We start from the raw sequence: 9,978 nt of genomic DNA, 5'->3' as shown, positions 1-9,978 counted from the left end.
CTATGTCAAGCCAGTAGCAAGTAGTCTGGAATCATTGCAGAACAAAACCTTGCAGCAAATGGTCCCAGGCTTTGGCTGTTTGACTTTGGCTGAAAATAAATCATCCCGTTAGTAGGGTGACCAGACGTCCCAATAAATTGGGACCGTCCTGATATTTAGGTGTTCGTCCCACGTCCCAACCGATCTTTGGTTGGGACGTGATATTTTGTTTTGCCGGCAGCACTTGCCTTTTTTTTTCCCCCTCTCACTGCTCCACCAGCAGCACTCACCTTTTTTTTGCTCTGCTGGTATCCCGATATTTTCTTCCTCTCATCTGGTCACCCTAACTGTTAGCCACACAGTGTGGGGAGGCCCGTTCATGCTGAACTGTTTGCGTTTGGCTGACAGGGATCTTCCCTGATACTAGCCACATGGTGGGTGGGTGTGTGTGTGTGTGGGGGGGGCGATCGTCCCAGAGAATTGGGGGAGAGGGGGTTGGATTGTGCTGCACACGTTACCCGGGGTTCTTTCAACCCAAAGCTCTTGGTAACTTTTACTCTGTACTCTTAAGGACAGGCCACAGGGCAGCATTGTTAGCGCTGGGCTGTTCCTCTAAAACTCCTTGGCTTAAAGCCCATCAATTGTTTCCTTTAGGCTGGCTTCCGCCTCCTTTGGATATTGATACTGCTTCTGGGGTGGAGGATCAGGGCCTGTGACTAGGATTTCTGCATCAATTTTACCACTTCTATTTTTTTCTTGGCCCACACCTCCTGGTACTTGCAAGCTTCCACAGGGCTATCCCCATTCGCTTCTCAATTGTGAGGGCTACTCTCATCTTGTCATTCTTGCGCTTCAGGGTACGGGAAAGCAAGTCACAAAGTTCCATGAAAGTGCCCTTATACATGTGAAAGTTTTGCAGCCACTGGGAATCATCCCAGACCTGCAACACTATGCAGTCCCACCAGTCTGTGCTTATTTCCCGGGCCCAGAATTGGCGTTCCATGGCATGAACCTGCCCCATTACCACCATGATGTTCAAATTGCCAGGGCCCATGCTTTGAGAGAAGTCTGTGTCCATGTCCTTATCACTATCATGATCGCACTGTCGTCACCTCCTCGCCTGCTTTTGCAAGTTCTGCACATACTGCAGGATAATGTGCAAGGTGTTTACAATGCTCACAACAGTAGCGGTGATAAGCTGAGCAGGCTCCATGCTTACCTTGGTATGGCGTATGCAGGAGAGCAGGAAAGCAGAGTTGCAGCGGAATCGGTGGATGACGACAGATGCCACAAGAGTAGATATTTATACAGAATGACGAGAGGACCTGCGAAGTGGATTCATGGCACCAGGAGAGCAGAGTTGTAGTGGAAGCGGTGGAGGATGACAGTTGGCACCGCGCACATTTCCTGAGGAAGAACACACGTACCAGGGAGCCCATGACAGACAACATGGAGAAATTCGCTATCGAGACAAGAGCAGCAGAGCAGAGTTGCAGCGGAAGCAGTGTATGACGACAGTTAGCAGTCCGACTGCACTGTCTGCTGACAGCAGCACCCAGGACACAACAGCGGTATTGGTGAGCTGAGCTGAGCAGAGCAGGCTGCACGCTTGCCGTGGTGTGGCGCCTGCATGGAAAAAAAGGCGTGAAACAATTGTCTGCCGTTCCTTTCATTCAGGGAGGGGCGACTGATGACATGTACCCCAAACCACCCGTGACAATGTTTTTGCCCCATCAGGCACTGGGAGCTCAACCCAGAATTCCAATGGGCAACGGAGACAGCAGGAACTGTGGGATAGCTACCCATAGTGCACTGCTCCATAAGTCGATGCTAGCCATGGTAGTGAGGATGCACGTCACCAACTAAATGCGTTTAGTGTGGACATATGCAATCGACTTCTATAAAATCAACCTAATTTCATAGTGTAGACATACCCATAGGAAGCAGGGCACCATGAAATTGACAAGAAAGACAGCCAACAACTAATGCAAGTAACCCACAGCATTTACATGGACATTGTATCTCCCTAACTACACTGACATAAGCCTATGCCTCTCATGGAGGTGGAGTTATTATGTTGGTGTAGAAGGTCACTTACATCATCAGGCCCAAAGCTGTAGTGTAGACCAAACTAGGGCTGCCACAGGTGCAGCTGATCGCGGCACCCACTGGCCGCGGTTCACCACTCCAGGCCAATGGGGGCTGCAAGAAGGGTGGCTAGCATGTCCCTCAGCCCACGCCGCTTCCTGCAGCCCCCATTGGCCTGGAGCAGCGAACAACGGCCAGTGGGAGCCACGATCAGCCGAACCTGCGGACACGGCAGGTAAACAAACCTGCCCGGCCCACCAGGGGCTTTCCCTGAACAAGCTGTGGCCCGACGTTGAGAACCACTGGTGTAGACTCTGACGTAATGTAAGCTGCCTCATGTTAACGTAACTCTGTAGTATAGACCAGGCCTGAGATTCTGAAAGGTAATATGATCATATGCATAGTTTGGTGAATAGGTCACCAACCATGATCAACTCCCAAAAACTTCTAATAAAATAAAACCACAACCATCACTATTTCTAACACATGCACCTATATATTTCTATTTTATTTATGTTGAACAAACCTATTGAAGATCAGTTTGCTTGAATCAGATACAAACTTCTGCTTTGTCCACTAAAATTTGTAATGCAACCAGATTCTATCAGCATGGTCCAAAAATATTATTTTAAACTAACAGTTTCATGTTGACGGCTCATGTACAGCTGTGCCAATAACTGACTTTTCAATTCACTGATTATACAAAAAAATCATGTCAACATTTAAAAAAAAATACAATTTTAGGGTTAACTGATAAGTTATTTTGTTTTGGGTCCCACACAATGCTGTCTTTGACCCAAAATAAAACATTTTTTAATTTATGTATTTTTATGTATTTTTACCTTTTAATTTTATAAAATTAGGTAAATTTCAAACAAAGTTATTTTGAATTGAAAAAATCAAGACATTTAGATAATGTCAGAACAAAATGTTTAATTTTCTTTTAAAACCTGAAAAAATTTACACAAATGTGTGAAATCTTTTGTTTGAGCAGAATCTGTGTTTTTTGGCTAAAAAATGTTATGGCAGACTACAGGTAAAACAGCAGGAGACCTACTATTCTCCCCAAAGAGTTCAGCCAAAAATGTAATTAACGCATTATTTTTTAATGAGCATCATCAGCATGGAAGCATGTCCTCTGGAATGGTGGCCAAAGCATGAAGGGGCATACAAATCTTTAGCATATCTGGCACATAAATACCTTGCAGTGCCGGCTACAAAAGTGCCATGTGAATGCATGTTCTCACTTTCAGGTGATATTGTAAATAAAAAGCCAGTAGCATTATACCCGTAAATGTAAACAAACTTGTTTGTCTTCATAGAATCATAGAATCATAGAATTCAAGATCAGAAGGGACCATTATGATCATCTAGTCTGACCTCCTCCAAGATGCAGGCCACATAAGCCGATCCACCCACTCCTTAAGCAAGCGACCCCTGCCCCATGCTTCGGAGGAAGGCGAAAAACCTCCAGGGCCACTGCCATATCTACCCTGGAGGAAAATTCCTTCCCGACACCAAATACAGCTGAACCCCGAGCATGCGGGCAAGACTCTCCAGCCATACCCTCTGGAAAAAGGCTAACAATATCCTATCATTGACCCATTGTACTAATTACCAGTGTGGCACTTAATTGACCTATTGACTAAGCTGTTATCCTATCATACTATCTCCTCCATAAACTTATCTAGCTTAATCTTAAAGTCATGGAGGTCCTTCGCCCCCACTGTTTCCTTCGGAAGGCTGTTCCAGAATTGCACTCCTCTGATGGTTAGAAACCTTCGTCTAATTTTTGAATGCAGTTATTTTTTATACATAATTCTACATTTGTAAGTTTAACATTCATAATAAAGAAATTGCATTACAGTACTTGTAAGAGGTGAATTGAAACATACCATTTGTTTTTTACTGTGCAAATATTTGTAATGAAAAATAAAGTGAGCACTGTACACTGTGTTCTGTGTTATAATTGAAATCAATATATTTGAAAATGTAGAAAACATCCAAAAATATTTAAATAAATGGTATTCTATTACTGTTTAACGGCGCGATTAATCGCACAATTAATTTTTTTGAATCGCTTGACAGCCCTAGTTGAAACTAATTGTTTTGGTCATTAGCGTCACAGAGCTACCAGCTAATTTGATCACTAATTATCAAGTAATTTTAAGCAACTCCAATAAATACAGATTAATGTTAAAAAAAACTGTTACAAAAATGGATTTGTTCAGACTGCTTGTTTACACAGGGCTTGGCTACATTGGAGAGTTGCAGCGCTGGTGGTGGCTTTACAGTGCTGCAACTCACTCACTGTCCACACTTGCAAGGCACATACAGCGCTGTATCTTCCTGTCTACAGCGCTGGTTGTACTCCACCTCGACCTGGGGAATAACGACTATAGCGCTGCTGATGCAGCACTGCCCGGCCAGTGTGGCCACCAAAAGCACTGTTATTGGCCTCCAGGAGGTATTCGGAGGTATCCCAGAATGCCTGTTCATCCACTCTGCTCATCAGTTCGAACTCTACTGCCCTGGCCTCAGGTGACCAAGCGTCAGACCTGCCCTTTAAATGCCCCGGGGATTTTAAAAATCGCCTTCCTGTTTGCTCAGCCAGGTGTAGAGTGCAATCAGTGACTCTTTCCAGGTGACCATGGCTCCACGTGGCAAACGAGCCCCAGCATGGAGCAATGGTGAGTTGCTGGACCTCATCAGTGTTTGGGGGGAGGAAGCTGTGCAGTCCCAGCTGCGCTCCAGCTGTAGGAATTACGATACCTATGGGCAGATATCAAGGGCTATGCTGGAAAGGGGCCATGACAGGGACACGCTGCAGTGCAGGGTTAAAATGAAGGAGCTGCGGAATGCCTACTGCAAAGCCCGCGAGGGAAACCGCCGCTCCGGCGCTGCCTGCTGTTTTTACAAGGAGCTGGACGTGATACTTGGGGGTGACCCCACTGCCAATCCGAGGACCACGATGGACACTTCAGAGCGGGGGGGGGGAGGAGGATGAGGAGGAAAGTGAGAGTGAGGATACTGGGGTGGGGGGAGACACCCCAGAGTCCCAGGAGGCATGCAGCCAGGAGCTCTTCTCAAGCCAGGAGGAAGGTAGCCAGTCACAGCAGTCGGTACTTGGTGGAAGACAAACAGAGGAGTGGGTTCCCGGTAAGCAGCTTTTATTTTCAGGATTGAAATTTTTCGGGAGAGGAGGGAGGGTTATGGCTGCATGCAGGCATGCCTAGATGCGGAACAGCGCATTGATGTGGTCTATCACATCGCGGTAATCGGCCTCGGTAATCTCTTCAAAAGTTTCAGCCAGAGCGTGGGCAATGCGCTTGCGCAGGTTTCTTGGGAGAACCACTGTGGTCCTTGTCCCAGTCAGGCTAACATGTCTGCGCCACTGTGCCGCAAGGGGTGGAGGGACCATTGCAAGACACAGGCAAGCTGCATAGGGGCCAGAGCGGAATCCGCATTGCAGTAGAAGACCCTCCTGTGCTTCCCAGGTGACCCGCAGCAGCAAGATATCTTCCAGGATAAACTCTTGTGGAAAATGTTGGGATAGTGTTCAGTGTAGGTGCCCCTGGCAGCTGTTTGCTTTCCCCAATTCACAGAAACCCCCGAGGACAGTACAGCCCTGAAATAATCAGTCCCCCTTACTCACCATTTCGGGGCTCCCATGGGTTATGTGCGCTCTCTTTGGGATGGGAAAATTATGCTATTGTGAAGACTGTTACCCTCCTTAACTGCGGGGGAATAACTGTCTGGTATAAACAATGCTGCCTCTGTTAAGTGTTGCATTTTTGCCTTTACAGATGCAACCTTGAGATCTCGGCTGCCTGTGTTATCAACGGCTGAGAGACTACAAAACCTCTGGAAGATGCCGTGAAAAAGCAAAGACATGCTGCAAGCAGTTATGCAGCACTCTGACACAGAAAATCAAAAAGTGCAGGACTGGAGGGAAAGGGAAAGCAGGATCCCCCAGAGAAATGCAGCAGACAGGAAGAAAAGCACAAAGCACCTGATAAGCATCCTGGAGCGCCAAGCAGACTCTATCCAGGCACTCGTAGCCATGCAGGTGGAGCACTACCGTGCCCGCCTCCTCTGCCACCCTTGTCCCAAAGCTCTTTTCCTTGTGTCCCCATGTCAGCTCAAAACCCCCTTCCCCAGCATCCAGGTTCTTACCACCACCACCACCAGCTGCCTCCAACACCTGTATGTTCACCAACCAGCCCTGAAAATTATGACCCTTACCCTCTGCACTCAACCCCCCTCAACCTGCAGTATATGCACCCTGAAGTGCAGCTGTCATTGCACAGCACTCCAGACAGGACATATTCAAACCTGTGACTGTACAGTTCCCTACCCCACCCCCCTGCCCTTTTAGGTTCCCAAAAACTTGTGTGTCTGTCAATAAAGTTATTTTCTTTTCAATAAATGAATTCTTGGCTTTGAAAAGAGTCTTTATTATTGCAGAAAGTCAAAGATACCTTAGCCTAGGAAAGAAACAGGCACTGCAAATCAGCTTAGCAAACACAGATTCCTACTAACATTCTAACCACTGCACTTCACTCCCGTGCAAGGCACCAAACATTACTGTTAGTTTTCAGCCTCAAATTCCTCCCTCAAGGCATCCCTAATCCTTGTAGCCCTGTGCTGGGCCTCTCTAGTAGCCCTGCTCTCTGGCTGTGCAAGTTCAGCATCCAGGCGTTGAACCTCGGAGGACCATGCCTGACTGAATCTTTCACCCTTCCCTTCACAAATATTATGGAGGGTATAGCATGCAGATATAACCGCGGGGATGCTGCTTTCCCCCAAGTCCAGCTTCCCATACAGAGATCGTTAGGGCCCTTTTAAACGGCCAAAAGCACACTCCACAGTCATTCAGCACCGGCTCAGCCTGTAGTTGAACCATTCCTTGCTGCTGTCAAGGCTCCCTGTGTACGGTTTCATGAGCCACGGCATTAACGGGTAAGTGGGGTCTCCAAGGATCACAATGGGCATTTCGATGTCCCCTACTGTGATCTTCCAGTCTGGGAAAAAAGTCCCGGCCTGCAGCTTCCTGAACAGGCCAGTGTTCCAAAAGGTGCATGCATCATGGGCCAGCCTGTGTTAATGTCAATGAAACGCTCACGGTGATCCACAAGCGCCTGGAGAACCATGGAGAAATATCCCTTCTGATTAACTACTCGGATGCTAGGTGGGGTGGTGCCAGAATAGGAATGTGCATCCCATCTATCGCCCCTCCACAGTTAGGGAAACCCATTTGTGCAAAGCCATCCACAATGTCCTGCACGTTCCCCAGAGTCACGGTTCTTCTTAGCAGGATGCGATTAATGGCCCTGCAAACTTGCATCAACACGATTCCAACGGTCAACTTTCCCACTCCAAACTGGTTCCCGACTGATCGGTAGCTGTCTGGAGTTGCCAGCTTCCAGATTGCAATAGCCACCCGCTTCTCCACCGGCAGAGCAGCTCTCAATCTTGTGTCCTTACGCCGCAGGGTGGGGGCGAGCTCAGCGCACAGTCCCATGAAAGTGGCTTTTCTCATCCAAAAGTTCTGCAGCCACTGCTCGTCATCCCAGACTTCCATGACGATGTGATCCCACCACTCAGTGCTTGTTTCCCGAGCCCAAAAGCGGCGTTCCATGGTGCTGAACATGTCTGTGAATGCCACAAGCAATTTCGTGTCGTACGCATTACGCAACTCGCTATCATCGTCGACTCCTCACTGTCACTTTGGATCTTAAGGAATATCTCAACTGCCAAACGTGATGTGCTGGCAAAACTCGTCAGCATACTCCTCAGCAGTTCGGGCTCCATTTCCCACATAAATCGCGCTGCACAAAAACCGTTGAAAGAGGCAAGATGGTGCCAAACGTGGACGGAAAAACAGGGATTGCTGGGATGTGAAGCGATGCATCACGGGGTGTTGGGACAGGAAGCAGAATGACCCGCCCCCTCCGCCCCCTTCCCACAACCCACGGCGCCAGAATGGGAAGAGGTGCTCTGTGGGATAGCTGCCCATAATGCACCACTCCCAACACCGCTGCAAATGCTGCAAATGTGGCCACACTGCAGTGCTTTCCCTACACAGCTGTACGAAGACAGCTTTAACTCCCAGTGCTGCACACCTGCAAGTGTAGCCAAACCCAGTCAGCTCCCTTGACTCAGCAACTTTTTTTTGCCCTGCAAAGCTTTACCTTTGTTTCTCATCTCTGAACTCAACTCACCTAAATGAGAAAATTGCATCAGCTTTATCCCCAATATAGCTAAACCAGTGCAAATAGCTCTTATTTCAGAATGAGTGGCTTATGTCACTAAAGTTAAATCTGTTCCTAGTTACATTATTTAAACCAAAATAAGCTACTCTCAAATCAACCGAAGAATGTTTATACTGCATTGTTTTAAATACATCAGTTTATATTTACGCCTCAAGTTGTACTGCTGCAACTTTCTCATGTAGACAGGCCCTCTGTGTCTCACTTGCTGCTGTTCTTCCATTCATTAACTGTTTTCTGCATCTCTGCTGGTTTCTTCTCCTAACTTTACTTTTTGACTTGCTTTTTGCTGCTGCCACAAGCCATCTTTGTCACACTCCCTTTGTTACACAACCTTTGCTTCTGTCAACAAAAAGCCCAATGGTTCATTTTGTTGTGTGGCCTAGGTCCAAAGAGATTTCCTAACTGAGATGGTGGAATATATTTCAATTTAATTATGCTTCCTCTCCGGTCTCCCAACTCTGAGATCTGAACAAGCACTGTATTTTTGATATGGGTACGAAAGAACCTTGTGCCTGAAAAAGGCAGATCTTTGTGAAAGCATTTAGCTGTATTGACTTTAATGGGACTCTGTGTGGACATGGATCCCATTGCAGTATCAAGGCCTATGTGAGATGTATATGGATGGATTCTTTTTTGAAATTATGCAATCTAGTAACCTGATGTCTCTTTCCAATGCCAGTTCTGACAATCCCATTATCTATATATTGTACAACACTACTTGATTTTTCAAAAGCCCACTTCTGTTCTTAACAAAATATGCTTTCTTTAAGCAGTACACTTGACACCTGGCAATGTCTTGGTGCTGTGCAGGTTATGCTAAACTGCTGCTCCAGGTTATCAACTGACTTTCAAATATGGATTAACCATCTCTGTAAATTGGTCACATTTCTTATCCATGTGTGAAAAAAAAATTGTATAATAGTGGCCCGATCACCCCCTCCCTATACATAGCAATGTTTCTTACCTTAAAGCCAAACAAAGAATATAGAGAAACATGTGTCATAAACAGATAGTTAAGGGTTAAAGTCTCTTTTACCTGTAAAGGGTTAACAAGCTCAGTAACCTGAGGAACACCTGACCAGAGGACCAATCAAGGGACAGGATAATTTGAAATCTCTGTGGAGTGAAGGCTTTGTCTGTGTTCCTTGTTTGCTCTGTGTGTGCTCTCTTTGGATCTAAGAGAGGCCAGACATGTCTCCAAGTTCTAATCCAGTATAGTGAGTATTAGAAAGGCGAATTAGTCTTATAATTTGATTTCTACATTTGCAATTGTGTGTTTGCTGAAGGAATTCTTTATTTCTGTTTGCTGTTACTTTGATTATGCTGAGGAGGAGGGGGGGGGGAAATATCTCCAGTTTTTATAAGTCAGACCCTGTGATATTTTTCCATCCTGGTATTACAGAGATCGTGTACTTTCTTTTTGTTCTTTTTAATAAACTCTTTTCTTTTTAAAACTTGATTGATTTCTTCCCTTGTTTGGATTTTCAGGGGAAGGGGAGGGGGAAAAAGTGAATCCCTCTTTGTTTGATTCAAGGAGTTTGAATCAAGGTATTTTTCCCAAGGACTAGGGGAAGTGGGGGTGGGGATAGGGAATCCCTCTTTGTTTGATTCGAGGAGTTTGAATCAAGGTATCTCT

General features: G+C 46.3%; 1 long non-coding RNA gene across 1 annotated transcript in view; it reads right to left on the bottom strand.

Moving 5' to 3' along the window:
• Positions 1–1,534: 1,534 nt before the first annotated feature.
• The window catches only part of LOC120392846, a 56,298-nt gene continuing 47,854 nt past the window's right edge, over positions 1,535–9,978 (bottom strand). Inside the window, exon 4 of the long non-coding RNA XR_005591806.1 lies at positions 1,535–1,605. This is a non-coding gene — a long non-coding RNA (uncharacterized LOC120392846). The remainder of the gene's footprint in view (positions 1,606–9,978) is intronic.

This window comes from Mauremys reevesii, linkage group 1, assembly GCF_016161935.1.
Source record: "Mauremys reevesii isolate NIE-2019 linkage group 1, ASM1616193v1, whole genome shotgun sequence".
NCBI classification, from domain to species: Eukaryota; Metazoa; Chordata; order Testudines; family Geoemydidae; genus Mauremys; species Mauremys reevesii.
Note: the sequence above shows the minus strand (reverse complement) of the source record. Positions and strands in the feature narration are given on the sequence as shown.